General features: G+C 37.4%; 1 pseudogene; it reads right to left on the bottom strand.

Annotated features, from left to right (window-relative positions):
- Window positions 1–7,720: 7,720 nt before the first annotated feature.
- On the bottom strand, window positions 7,721–7,858 carry LOC120780091 (annotated as a pseudogene).
- Window positions 7,859–15,131: the final 7,273 nt, after the last annotated feature.

The raw sequence follows: 15,131 nt of genomic DNA on the forward strand, positions 1-15,131 counted from the left end.
GAAAGAAACTTAGATTTTTATGTTATAGGAGATGTGATCCCTGTTCATGTAGATGGAATCTAGGACTTTGAGCTTGCTTCTGCAATTTGCTGTGCAATCTAGAATCAGGTATTCTGGAGTTTCCTGTTTCATGTCGTAAAACCGGCAGTTTGCGCAAGAAACTATGCCCATATTAGACAAGTGCTTACTAGGCCTGCAGTGTCTTGTATAGAGCGCGACAAGTAGGCGCAATTTGACTCGGGTAAGCTGATAGTTTCCTTTAACCTTGCAAGGTTGTACCCTCTCATAAGTAGCTTGGCATGGCGCATACCTGCTGTTACTGCTGTTCTCTCCTCCATGCGAAGCAGCTTCTTTATAGTGTGGGACTCTACTGCAATGCATGGTTCTGGTCCATCATCCTGGACGCTACCGCAGAGGGTGCTAGTTCGTCGGTCAGTTCATTGCCGGCTACCCCTTTATGCCCCGGCACCCAGACCAAGTGTATCCGGTTGCACACTGATCGGCGGTTCAGCCTTCCTATACACTACTCCACTAAAAAGGATTTTATGTCATACGCTGCACATCAGTAGTGTCTTGGTGGCTTTGGACAGGGTTAATTCCATATGCCTACTCCACCGTAAGGTTGAGTCATATGTGAAGCCTAGGAATTTGATCACTTTAGATACCTCCAACTCCCTGCCACCGGATGAGATATACGCTTTGTTAAAATAACCACGGTTGTTTTTGACGGGTTAATATTTAACCCTACCGTATTACACCATCCCCTTGCTAGCCCTAAGCCTATTTGAATTATGTCGCAGAGAGTGTTCAAAGCTCTGCATTTTCAGCATTTTTTCCACAATGTTTTCTTTCCCTTTTAGCATGAATTATGGGAGATTAATTGGTCTGAATGATTTGGCCAGGGCGGATAAAGCTAAGGATACATGTGTCAACAAATTTTATGATCAGGGATTTCTTTATTTTGTAATTCAGGTAAAGTTGCTTTCAGCCTCTGGGAAACTGGACAAATTCAGGGTCCCAGAGAAGGACATTCCGTAAGCCTCTCTCACTTCGACTGCATCCCTGATTACTAAGACTTCAGCACCGCGGAACCATAACCTAGAGATATCTTCTTGGCGCACATCCCTTAGAGCGCAGTGAATACTTTCACGAAGCCTGAACACTGTCCCTTTGGCGCTCATGCAGTGAGACTAAAGCCTTTGGAGGGCACAACTGTCAAAGTTGAAATGAAGAAGATGTGGTGGAACCATCTTGACACTGTTTCCTCCACTGTCCCACGTTCGTCAGCATAAGGTTGAAAGAATCTTGGTTGCCAAACATTTTACGACCCCGGAATTGATATAAGTCAACAAATTTGAACAGTTTTTAGGCGTTTTACCGACATACGACGGTCTTTTCAATCCATACTTGAGAGTTCTGGAAATCACCACGGACAAGCGTCTCTAGCTGTCCAAGCGAGGTTTGGCCTAAATCAGCAAACAAAATCAGTATATTTTTGAAATGATTTTTATCTTTATCTTTATCTTTCTCTTTATCTTTATCTTTATCTTTATCTTTATCTTTATCTTTATCTTTATCTTTATCTTTATCTTTATCTTTATCTTTATCTTTATCTTTATCTTTATCTTTATCTTTATCTTTATCTTTATCTTTATCTTTATCTTTATCTTTATCTTTAACTTTGTCTTTATCTTTATCTTTATCTTTATCTTTATCTTTATCTTTATCTTTATCTTTATCTTTATCTTTATCTTTATCTTTATCTTTATCTTTATCTTTATCTTTATCTTTATCTTTATCTTTATCTTTATCTTTATCTTTATCTTTATCTTTATCTTTCTCTTTATCTTTATCTTTATCTTTATCTTTATCTTTATCTTTATCTTTATCTTTATCTTTATCTTTATCTTTATCTTTATCTTTATCTTTATCTTTATCTTTATCTTTATCTTTATCTTTATCTTTATCTTTATCTTTATCTTTATCTTTATCTTTATCTTTATCTTTATCTTTATCTTTATCTTTATCTTTATCTTTATCTTTATCTTTATCTTTATCTTTATCTTTATCTTTATCTTTATCTTTATCTTTATCTTTATCTTTATCTTTATCTTTATCTTTGCCTTTATCTCCCTAAGGAATATTATCCGAAATGTCTAACTGTCGAATTGTCTAAATAATTATTTACATATAAACAAGCTGAGAATTTCGGAATATATAAAATTGGCGCGAATGAAATGTATATTAAACTTTTAAATAAACACCTGAGTTTAAACTTTCGCACAACGATTTCCTTCTAATCAACCCACTCAACCGCCCTGCACTTCGATTAATAGCAATTTTCGCCACTCTATGCCGGCTTTGTGCGCGTCTAAATTAAACCCCGAAACCCGCAAAGTGAATGCGTCACTTCATTCGACTGAAAACACAAGTAAAAAAGTTCAACCAAAAGCAACAACAATAAACAATATTGGCCAAAAAATGCTAAACTGGAGCGCGCGTCATTCAAAACTCGCCATGTATTGTGTGCTATGGTCACAACAACAACAAACAATAGCGGCTACAACAACATACGAGAAATATGCAAACAAATAAATCCGCAAAATCGGTCGAAAATGGCCACCGAAGCAACAATTACAACAACCATTGGCGATAGAGCATTGTTTTATGCGCAGGCATGCAGAGTGTCGGACGGACAGACGTCCGCGTCGCATGCCTCAATTGTCGCCTTCACTTTCATTTCAGACCAGGCTGTGAACGCGGCTTTGGGGCGCTTACCACGCGCCTGACGGCCGGTGCTTCGGTCATTTTCATTACCAACTGGTTCAAAGCGAAAAATTCGCTGAAATAACTGGGGACACTGGAAAAACAAAAACGAAATACATAACTGTAACAGTTGAGTGCAAAATATTTGCGACAAGCCTAGTTTCTATGCGCCGAAAAATGGTTTAATTTGCTCGCAGGCAGGCATTTGGCGGGCAGTAAGTGTTCGAAATGCCAGCAAATCTACTGCAATTCACTGATTGGGCGCACTGCATGCCCGCCGGCACGTCGCTTCCATTAAGTAACCCTTCGCGGCGCATGGTGTGCCGCGAAAGCCTCAGTCACCCCATCGAGGTTTCCAATTTCGGCTCAAATGCTAGTTGTTGTCGGCTATATGTTGGTGTTGTTGTTGTAATTTTTGTTGTTTTTAGTTGTCAGCCGTTGTTGTGGCATTCATTGGCGTTGCGTTTGAATTGGTTTTCATAGGTATGTGCGAATGTGTATGTGTGTGTGTGTGTGTGTGAATACTGAGTTCTGGTGTGCGTTGGCCTGTGTGTTTATGTGTATTCTCCTATTTCCAAGCGCGCTCGAAAGTTGGTGGTAATAGAGTGACATCGAACTGAACGAAATTGCAAGCAATTCCGTTTTTTTCTAGTACACATTTAGGCGCGACAGTTAGAATATGCAAAGCGCTCGAAAACGTGGAAAGCAAAATTATTTGAAGCTTTTCTAAAAATCGATTTTTAATTAAGTTCAGCGGCTAGTGGCCGGCACTATCAAATATCTTAAATTTTTTTGTCCGCGTTGTGTTTGAGTGCGAAATTGTGCGCCTAAAAGCCAGCAACGGTTCATGTGAGAGTACTTTTGCAAACACTCTAGCACTTAGTGAGTTTTACTAATGAATGACCTTAAGATTTTCAGGTGGTGATGGTGGACTCTATTTAGGAAAATGTCGAGTTTGACTAAAAATTTCTTGTCACTAAGGTGATTCATTTTCTACGTGCCTTACAAGTGTTCGTACCATTTGTGGCGACTAGAGCCGAGATCGTTTGAGCAATTAGTCAAATTTAAGAAGGTGGGTGAAAGTAAGTAGGGCTTTTAAGCCAAAAGGCTTCAAATAACGGCCGATCTAAGTGGAAGTAGATGTACGTGACTGCTTTCAAGCTTTGATATTATTTTTGTTCAGTATTGTTGGTCATTTTACCATGGAAAGACAACTTTGAAATCGTTCAACTTTATTACGAAAATTCACGTTTTGGAAAGAATACGTTTTGCGCCCTTCGCTCAACTTATGGTTAACATAATCTGCCTACTGAGCATACACAACACAATGACCCATCTTGTGAGCCAGAATTTGACCGAACCGACCACATCCAGCATGCAGAGAAGAAAATAAAGCAGCCGTAGCTGAGAGTGTACACGAAGACCGTGGTGAGTCGATTCGGATTTGTTTGCAACAACTCGGACTAACGTATGGAACGACTTGGCGCATTTTACGTCGAGATCTTAAATTGAAAGGCTACAAAATATGTACATCTGACATTTTCGAGTCAAATTTTGCTCAGCGACAGTTCAGTGAGGGCCATTTCTGGCTCAATGGGTTTGTAAACAAGCAAAATTCCCGCAGTTGGGACGAAGATCATCTGAGACGTAGCAGCGGCCAACATTTGAAAGAGATAACCTTCAAAAAATGTACGCCAAAGAATGTCCTTTCGGATAATGATAAGCATTCTCCATTAAATTTGAAGTTTCTGTGTTTTTCTTTTAAAAAAGTAGGGAACCTCGAAATGGATCACCCTTTATGAATGCATCAGTATTAGTGGTATCAGTATTCTGCAGATACTTTCATAATAAATGTTATTGATTTTGATCATTCAGTTTTTACGGCAGCTATTTGTTATAGGTGTCCGATATCGACTTACGTGCGTCTGGGGCTTCTAAAGTGGAAAAAGTTGTAAAGAGTGCAGCCATATATCCTCAATAAGCAGATGAAAATAACCAAGCAATTCTTGCAGCCTGATAACCTGATATCGAAGTATCCGAGACAAACGCGAAAGTGAAGTTGCAATCATTGTTGAATCACACGATCAGTCGAACCATTGAACTTCAAAAAGAAGTTTTCGAGACATTACAAAAATCAGCCCTAAGACATTTCATATTGTTCGTTAAATGGGAATGCGACGGAAATACCGCTCAAAGCGGGTACAAACAAAAGTTTAGTGTTAAAAATAATGCGATATTATTTTTTCAAAATCATTTTATTGTATCTGCTTTTTCTTAGAGCCTAACAATAAGTAATAAAATCTTAAATCTATTTAAAAACTAGACAGACTCAAGCAAGTGATTGAGCTGTTTTGGTGATACGTCGCTCTTTAATACGCAGGCATATCTCTTCTTTTAAGTCGTGTGTGATCGCAGGAATGTACCAAAGCATTAGCCAAAGGGCTTGGGTGACCTCGGAGTTTAGATATATAATTACTTATATTTTTTTTACCATAGGAATACCAAGGTCTTTATGGATAGTTACGCATGTACCATACACGTGATTGTTCTAAGCATTTTTGATTGGAACCTTTGTATTAGATCAATATTAGTTGCAAAGCTCGTACTCCACAGTTGAATGCCATACATCCAAATCGGCTTTATGACCGCGTTATATAAAAGCACTTTGTTGTGTAGGCTTTGGAGTTTTTATTTAAAAGCCAATTTAAATTTGCAGCTCTAATCTTCATACATGTTATTTAACTAGAGATGTGTTTTCTCCACGCGAGCCTTCTATCTAGGTGAATACCAAGATATGTTACTTCGTTCGCTTGGGCTACTAAAATATTGTTTATTTTTACTGCCGGGCATATCTTTGGTCTTAGCAAAAATGTAATATGCTTACACTTCTGTTCGTTCACGTTTATACGCCAGTTCGCTAGCCACTCTTCGACAGAACTTAAATGCTTCGCTAATATTCGTGATGGTAAAATGTGGCATTTGTTACGGCTCACTAAATCTGCGTCATCCGTAAAAGTTGAAGTTAATACATTATTAGCTGTTGGAAGATCTGCTGTATATATGATGTATATTGTTGGGCCTAAAACACAGCCCTGGGGTACACCAGCCCTTATCTGTCGTTCATCAGATATGAAATCTCCCACTTTTACCATAAATTGTCTATTTTTTAAATAAGATTCCAATGTTAAAGGTAGAATGTTTTTAATCTTATATAAAAGGCATTCGAGCCTTAACAAACGCCTGAGCTACATCTAGAAATATTGCTGAACAGTATTATTTGTGCTCAAATGCTTTACTTATTTCGTTTGTAATTCTATTTACTTACTCTATTGTGCCATGTTTCGCACGAAATTCGAATTGATGCATTGGTATTGTATTAGTTTCATGGAGCAAAGGAGTCATCTTTGATAGTAACACTTTTTCAAATACTTTAGAAAAACAATTTAGAAAACTGATTGGTCTGTATGAAGACGCCTGTGTAAAGTCTTTCGCGGGTTTATCTATCAAGATAATCTGCGACTTTTTCCATGAAATTGGATAGTATCCGAGACACAGAATTGCATTGAAAAGCAAAGAGAGCACTTCTACAGCAATAATTGGTAACTCAAATAGCATTTTTGTGGAAATTTTATCATGTCCCGGCGAGTTTTCTGGATTAAGTTCTTTGATGGTACCAATGATTTCAGAAGGTGAAGTCATAAGAAAAATAATGCGATGCTAGCGTTCTTTCACGTCAATTGTTCCTCTGCAATTGGTTGCCATTTTAAAGGAATCTATCTAGTAATAACACTATTGTTTCGAAAAATCCTCAAACTTCATAGCCGCGTTTTGCAGACCATTAGTGGTAGAGTTTTGTCAAGACACAGTAGCATCAACACTTGGTATTTAAAACCATGTTGAGTACGAAATGAATTCTCTTAAACCCTTCTCTGGCATGAGCGGGCCAATCGATGATTATACACTGTTCTTCACAATGATAGTTGGCAAGGTTGCAAATACTTTAAGTGGTGTTTCATCAGCACAGCGTTGCTATTTGTGTAACCTTCTTTCATTAAAACTCCTCATTTAGCTAACGGACTATCTGCTCTACGCGGATGGATAAATAGTTTTCAACGTTTTTTACACATAGCTTACAGAAAAAAAACCAAGTTTGGATAGCACGCGAAGCAGATGCGAAACAAGAAATTGCTCGGAAAAAAGTGGTAGTCCAAGATGCATTCAGCGAGCGTTTAGGTTTAATTGCTAATCGTCCAAGGCAAGGAAGTGGCAATACCAAAGATGGAAATGTCACAAGACCTTTTTTTTTTAGAAATTATGAAATTTTTGGTATAGACGTTGATTAATTCGCAGAGTGTGAATCATTTTTACAAGTACAAGTAAGCATTATCTAGTGTTTTTTCTGTTGATGCAGATAAATTCAGGGAATATTGTTTAAATATAGCGGAAAATTATATTGCTCTATATAGCTGGTTTCCGATGTCACCCACACTTCATATAATTTTATTACTTGGCCACCAATTATCTCCCACATAGAATGTCCAATTGGGAAGAAGCCCGAAATAAACACTTAAGGCAATATCACAGTAGACTCGGCCAGAAGACTTCAAGAATCGACAATTTGTGTGACGTCAATCAAAAAAAGATGCGTGGAGTCCCTACGCGCGGATGAAGTTATACTTCTTAGTGATATTCCAAGAAATGCATATCATTTTGTATGAAAGAAAATTAGAAAACTTAAATTCACATTTTATAAATTTATTATAATTTATTATCTCCCCGAGCATGCCTTTGCCAACAAGTCGTCTTTTCGCGACGATTGCAAAAGCTAAAAATCATAAATTGCACAACTTTCTGGTGCTTCTCGCAAAAATCTGCGTCGATATGTATTCACGATCATACGTATACATACATACATATTTACTCATGTTTGTAGGCGAAACATCATTTCTAATATACCACAAGACAAAATTAGAAATGAACTTCTTAAACCTCACGCTGTCAGATAAAACGATATACCTCGTCATCGCGGGTCGATTTCCAAAAAATGTAAATGAAGACTAACTACAGAAATAATCCTGTGAAGTATAGCCTCAATTTTTCAACGGCCAACGCAGGGTATTTCAATAAAAGGGCACATAAAATAGTTGAGAATTCGCAGAAATGAAAGGCAAAGGAAAGAAAAAGGAGTATAACTTCAATAATGAACATACAAACATGCATATGCGCAGCAGTGGCAAGGAAAGAGGTAACAATCAGCGATCCATTGAATATTTCTTTCATGCATAACCAAACCATAATTAGGACAACGCAATTCAAGTGTCAATGGTGGTGTTGGTGGTAAGCGCTTCAAAAGTAACGACGAGCACGTAGGTTCGAATCCCAACAGAATTTATTTTAAATTGAGTATGTCACCAACCAAAAATTTAAACATTTTTCTACAAAAACAACAACAGCATAAGCATGGCAACATTGTGTTGTTGGTAGAAAAGCCGAGCTGTGCCGAAAGAAACGAACAAGCGATCGCCGATTGTCACCGCTTCGCTTGCTGCGCGAACATCTTCGCAGACAAGGTTGCGTAGATTCATATTGAGCAAGGTTGCGCAACCTGAATCTATCGCAACCTTTTCCGAACTCGTATAAGAAGTGTAACTTCAAAAAGTCTTAAACTGTTTTCCGAGGCTATACGACTTCTTAAATCTCAGGAAGGATCGTACGAGACGCAGAATGTGATCTGCCATAATGGATTAGTCATTTTGAATTTAGTTTAAATTAATATCAAATTCTTACTCAGTGACACCGAAAATATGAGAGACATCATTTCATAATCATGCAAGAATTATTTTTTCATTTATTGCCAAGTTGTTATGATCTGGTTACAATATGCGACGGTTCTTGACCAACAAGTTGCTTCTTGGGGATCAAATAAAGATCAAAAGTATGCCATATTTAGAAAAATAATAATAATGGCAAATAAAAACAATAACCAGAGAGAGCTTGAAGATATGCGCAGAAAATAGCTAAAAAAATAAGTTATCTATATTCCGCCCATTTAACATACTTCTAGGCGCATTCAATGCTCACATTTATACTTTACGCTCAACTACCAGCTTTCAAGTAAACCGCATTCCGTTTTTTACACGCTCTTTGCATGAAGTAGCCCAGTTTTTGTGCGAGCGCAGTATTATGTCTAAAAATATGACATGATGTTGCAAAAAATGTGCGAAAAAATCAAAATAAGAAAAAAAATAAATAAAATAACACCAATTTTTCAGTCACGCCGTTAAGCTTTCAACGTGAGGCTTTAATATTTTTTCGACTGTGCTTTTTGCTACCACACCGCAATGTGCAATTTTGTTGCACTTTCTACTGGAGCGAACACGCGGGTGGTATTGCCTAACTGTAGGCGCTGGGCGGGTTCGGTTAATCGCAATCCAATTTTCGTTGCTGCACGTGACATCAATAGAGCGTGGTGTATGCAAATGCAGCAATATCAAAAAATGCGGCCTTAAACGCAAATAAAGTGCGCCTAAAAGGAGGCAAAAAAGTGTTAAATCAAATGCATGTCGTGATAAATGAACGCCTGTTTGACACGGTGTTATATCGAATTTGCGAGTGAAGTCATATTTTTCAGCGCAGCAAATAAAAGTGTTGAGTGCCATAATAGGCGCTGAAGGGTGTGCTGAAAGAAGCTGTCGACAAAAGTGCATTAACTGGCGTTTTTGTGAGCGCCGCAACGATAATTCCACGAAAATGAAATAATTGCTAGACAAAAAGTGACATGTCATCCCATGAAGAGCAGTTTTTCATGCGTTATTGAAGTGCCGTTAAACCCTGACGTGCGAATTTAACAATAAGGTGTGATAAAATTGACCACACAGTAACCGAAATTGAACAATACATGAAAGTGTTTCGCGTTTAAGGGCATTTTCGCTATTAAGCGTCGGATTGTAATTAGTTTGTTACGTGAAAAGCAAACAAGAAAAAACGCTAACATCGGCTGCAGCGTAACTTTAATTCAGAGGGGCATTTCTTATAGCAACTATGGGTCAGGTAATTTGAAAAGTTCCCAGTCTACATTAGTTAAACTAATGCTTAGGAAATATTAGTTTTTATTTATTCAACATAGTTCCCTTCAAGGGTGATACACTGATTATACCGACCTTTCAACTTTTCGATACCATTTTTGTGGTAAAATTTCTGCTTTACTTCAAACTCTCACTGTCGGCGATCGCCACTTCGTTCGACGAAAATTTCTTCTAAGCGACATTCTTTTGAGATCTGAGCACAGGAAATTGTCACTGGGGCACAATTTTTTGGAATACGGTGAATGCGGAAGTAATTCGGAATTCGTTTCATAGTTTCGTAGCCATCGTTTTCAGTGACTTGTGACACGGTGCATTGTCTTGGTGAAACAGCACCTACTTCTTCTTCAAAGGCGGCCGTTTTGGCGATTTCGTAACAGTCGCTATTGATTGTCATTCCTTTTTCAGGGCAGGCCAGAAATATAAGCGCCATGACCTTGCCAGCCGACTGTTTAGTTTTCCTACGCTTTGAAGTGGGTTCATCGTGTGCAGTCCACTATCGTGTGACTGTCGATTGAACTCCAAATTGAAATGATAAGACAATCTTTCACCCGTTGTCTCATATCGATGCAAAAACTCGTTTATCGCGCTTGAAGAACTCCAAACACTGCCATGAACCAGCCACTCGTCTACATTTTTGGTCAAAAGTGAGCTCCCGAGGCACCCACTTTGCACAGAGCTTTATCATATTCAAATATTTGTGAATGATGTGAATTACACGTTCAGTTGATATCTTCAGAGTGCCTGCTATCTCTAACAACTTCACTTTATGGCCATCCAAAATTGTTTTGTGGACTTTTTTGATGTTTTTGTTGTTACTAATTTCTTTTTTTTTTTTTGCGTCCACAGCGTTCACTGTCCTTTGTGCTTATTTCACCACCTCTGAACTTAGCACACCCACCCTTGATAGTTCGCTTTCCTGGGGCAGTGTCAGGAAAATCGTCGTCAAGTCAAGTTTCTGCTTAAAGTACATTTTTTCCTTTCAAAAAGCTATATTTTATCTACAATCGAAATTCCTTTTTATTCTTTTTTTCACAATTGCAAAAGTTCCTTCACTCAAAATGATGTAGATCAAAATGATATAAAGGTAGCCCTAACCTAAATTCATATGGATTTAATTCCAATCTTTATGAAGATTTTGATCGGTCACCTATGCATAGCTATTCCTAAAGTGGTCCTATTAATAAACGAATAATTTGTTCGCTGAATGTAGCATTGTCATTGCCCAAGGTTAGGTTATACTAGCCGGATGTTACGCCATAAACGGACCTACTGACCCCTGGTAATGTCGGTTCAGTTTAATTTGAGCTGAAATATTCATCAAACCAGATGACAAAGCGTTTTGCGAACTTTTTTTTGATATCTAATCATGATAATCTTCGTCAAGTCCATTTAACTGCGAAGATCTTAGATTTCTTAGACGAGTTCTAGATAAGTTGAATAATAAGTTCTAGATAAAGATGAATGGAAACATGGGAGTTTTCCAGCGTCTCTCTGATGCCTCTCTTCCTGCACTCTCTGCATGTTTTGTCATTTCTATTGTCGTAATTTGACATTAGTTTTCGCCTAGCATGTGATGCCATTGTGAACTTTCATTAGGCTAGCAACCGTACTGAAGTCCTTTCGAGATCGTGTCAGTAAAAAGTATGCGTGTTTTTCTTCAGGGCTCTTGCTCATGATCTGGTCGCTCCTTAAGGAATTCCATTTTGCTCTTATCTATGTGGCGGCATTTGTAGTATGGTTTTTAACGACCTTTACTGGTTCGATTGCCAGATGGTATTTTTGGGCAATTTCGACAGCAATTTCGTTTCCTTGAGTTCCTTTGCGGCCTAGAACCCAGTATATCCAGTTCTTTACTGGCAGCCTCGACGCCTACTGTCTCCCTGCTTCTATAGAAATTTTCTGACGTAATACAATGTGATACGAGTATAATCGCCTTCATTGCAGCCTGGCTAACCGATGTATACGTGATATTTTTCTGGGGCAATAATCGTTGTTGAGTTTTGTGAAGATATTTTGTTAAATAAAAAGTTTTCCTTACAAAGTCTTGATTTTGATCGATTAGTTTCAATGATATATTATTTATATACATATTTACTTTTTGTAATGTGGAGGGCTTGTCAAATTCGAAGTTTCGTGATGAGAAAAGAATTTTTGAGATTGATATCTCATAAGCCTAAGAGTATAGTTCTCTTATATAGAGATGGAGATAAATATATCAATCACGTCATGCTGATACATAGTTTAAATGCGTACATACTTTACTGTGTCACCGATGTTTTCCTCAGAGTCTTTCACTTAATACTTCCTTAATATACTAATTATACCCTGTTATGGATGTACAGGGTCCGGCACTTGAAGTGTAACCAATTAAAAAAGCCATAAATTCGGTTTGGAAAATTATTTTTATTTTAAAGTACAAAATGTAAAAAAAATAATCATAAATTCTGGACCAATTCACTTTTGCTCTATCGGACCACCTTTCGCCTTAACTATGGCCTTGAGATGGCCAAAAAACGAACCGCAAGATGCCCGAATGTGATTTGCCGGTATTTTGGCCCACTCACGGACAATGGCTTTCTTCAGCATCTCGAGACTGGTGTATTTTTTACTTCGGACCTTGCTCTCCAAAATGACCCCGAGAGAATAATCCATTGGATTCTCATCTGGTGAATTCGAGAGCCATTGTGTGGTCGTAAGGAAGTTCGGAACCTTGTTTTTCAGCCATTCTGGGTTCACTCGCGCTTTGTGAGACGGTGCTGAGTCTTGTTGAAATGTCCATGGTTTGCGACCGAAATGTTTGTTCGTTCGTCAGAAAACACAATGTTCGGAATTTGACCGCTTTCAGCCAAGCGAAGCAACTGCCTCGCTCTCTCAAGTCTTACTTGTTGCTGCTTCGGTGTGAGATCTTTAGGAACTTGTAAGGCTTGACCTTGAGCTCATTTTTCAATATGCGTCGGAATTTGCCGTCGGATATTTTCAGTGAAATGGCAACTCTTGATTCTCTTCTTCCCAAATGCGGCAATTTTGGTTGTTCACATACCCATTGAGCCAAAAATAGCCCTCATTGCTAAACAAAACTTCGCTCGAAAACGTCTGATCTTCTTGGAAGTTGTCAGGAGCCCATAGAACGAAGGGATGTCGCTTCTGAAGGTCGAACGGCTTCAGTTCTTGTAAAAAATTTATTTTGTCTTTCTATTTAAGATCTCGACGTAAAATGTCGTTCCATACGTCAGTCCGAGTTGCTACGAAAGGTGTCGAATCGACTCTACATGGTCTGGACGTTGTCTCGAATGTTATCTAATAATGAATGCTGGGTCTCAAGATGACTGATTGTGTTGCGAATTATGCTGATCATAAGCTGAGCGAAGCGCGTAGAACACTTTCTTTACAGAACTAAAGTTGAAAGATTTGTAAACGTTAATCAGGCGTAAGTCTTTCTATAATGAAATGCTAAACAATACTGAACAAAAATAACATGACAGCTTGACAGGACTTACGCGCGATCTGTCCAAAAGGCTTTTGAAGAAAACACATCTACTGGGATCACCCATTATAATTTTGAAAGTGCATTCTGTCTTACCTAAAGCAACTGATGAAGAATTTTCTAAATATTTTCAGCATAAATTGTCATATATGTACATATGTACAATGAAACTGTAGAGTAATTTGTTATATTATTTATCAGAATGTGTACCACTATGAAAGGGGAAAAATTGCCTGAAAGTATGCATGTATTAACTATTTAAGCCTAAGAGAAGCCTAAAAGTAGGCTGTAGAATGCAATTTCGTAAAAATTATTTTAAAGTTAAAATGAATATATAGTATTTATATAACGTCCAATTTTATCAACTAAATGGAGTGCTTTTCGTCTATGCTAAACATAGGAGCATACCTACACTAAAAGAAAATAATTTTCAAGTCAAGCTTCAGGCGCTGGCAATGCTTTTATTGCAGCACCGAGAACAATATATGAAATAAAATAATTGCTTTATTTAAATGGCAGAAGTTATTCAAATTTTATTTTCTCATTTATATATTTTCGTGTTTTTCACAATTTCAAAATATTAAATTTTGCAAATCATTAAAACTATTTCATTTGCATACTTCAAAATACGGTATATATAGGAGTTGATTAACAAAACTTGTATAGCTAAGCATCTCAATTAATGGCTGCACTTTATTTAAAGCTTTTGGAATTGTAAAACGTAGCATACTCTCAGGCGTTTCAAGATTTTATTGTGTACAATTTTAAGCATAAAATTCCAAAAAATAAAAAGAAAGAGACTTGTAGGCACAAAAGAATATTTATTAAAAATTAGTATGATTTTAGGCGCAAATACATAAAGTGCTAGATTTTAATTATTTCTATTGTAGAATATGCGTTTCATTTGCTTTTATGTTAATTGGAAAGCTCAGGGGCAAGTTAGACATAAACTGCAATGCGTTTAAAGGAACTAAGTGTAGGTAAGTATACTTTTAGGAGTTGAAAGTTATATGAGTTAATGTAAACCTGCTTTTCAGAGTGGAAATGAAAATAAGCTAAGCTGCATGGCAAGAATTAGCTGCAGGCATAGTTTATGGTACAGTTTATACTCACCACAGTGTATATATGTATTCCTTTTTTGATTAGATAGCTATAATAATATCTTGTGATCTTATATTTCCCTAATATTTGCTTACTAATCACTCTATAGTTTATTAAAAAGAATAAAAAAAAAATTATTAACAATTTCCGTTGAAAAAATTAAAAGTTTCAAGTCCGTAGCTTAAACACCTCATTTCATTTGCATACTTGCAGGCGCAAAACACTTAAATATTCAGGCTTTCTCAACCCAAAATGCCTGCCTCAAATGACAGTGGAGCAGCATACGGTAAGTCAAATGTTATGAATTCTCATTTCACTTTTTACATATTTTTTGTTCCTGTTTTCGTTTTTTTCGATCTGCAGCCTTCAAGCAAAGTCATAAATTGTTAGTTAATTGCCCAGTGGAATAACGGCACTTCATTATTTAGCCATATTCACGGCACTGCCAGTCACATACATATATACACATATGTCTCCGGTCCAGTGTAACAAGCTTCGATAGCTGCTTTTGGTTTTTCACTGCTTCTTTCATGTTCGTGTGTTTCTTGTTTTTGCTGGCCTTTTGAAAAGTACTTATGTACGCATGTATGTGTAAGTATCGACCAATTTTTCATTGAGGCAAAGATATTGAGTGGACGACAATGAACGCAAAGCGCAGTTGAAGAGCGCTTCCTCCTGTTATGTTCTTTATGCTT

The sequence above is a fragment of the Bactrocera tryoni genome, unplaced genomic scaffold, assembly GCF_016617805.1.
Source record: "Bactrocera tryoni isolate S06 unplaced genomic scaffold, CSIRO_BtryS06_freeze2 scaffold_148, whole genome shotgun sequence".
NCBI lineage: Eukaryota > Metazoa > Arthropoda > Insecta > Diptera > Tephritidae > Bactrocera > Bactrocera tryoni.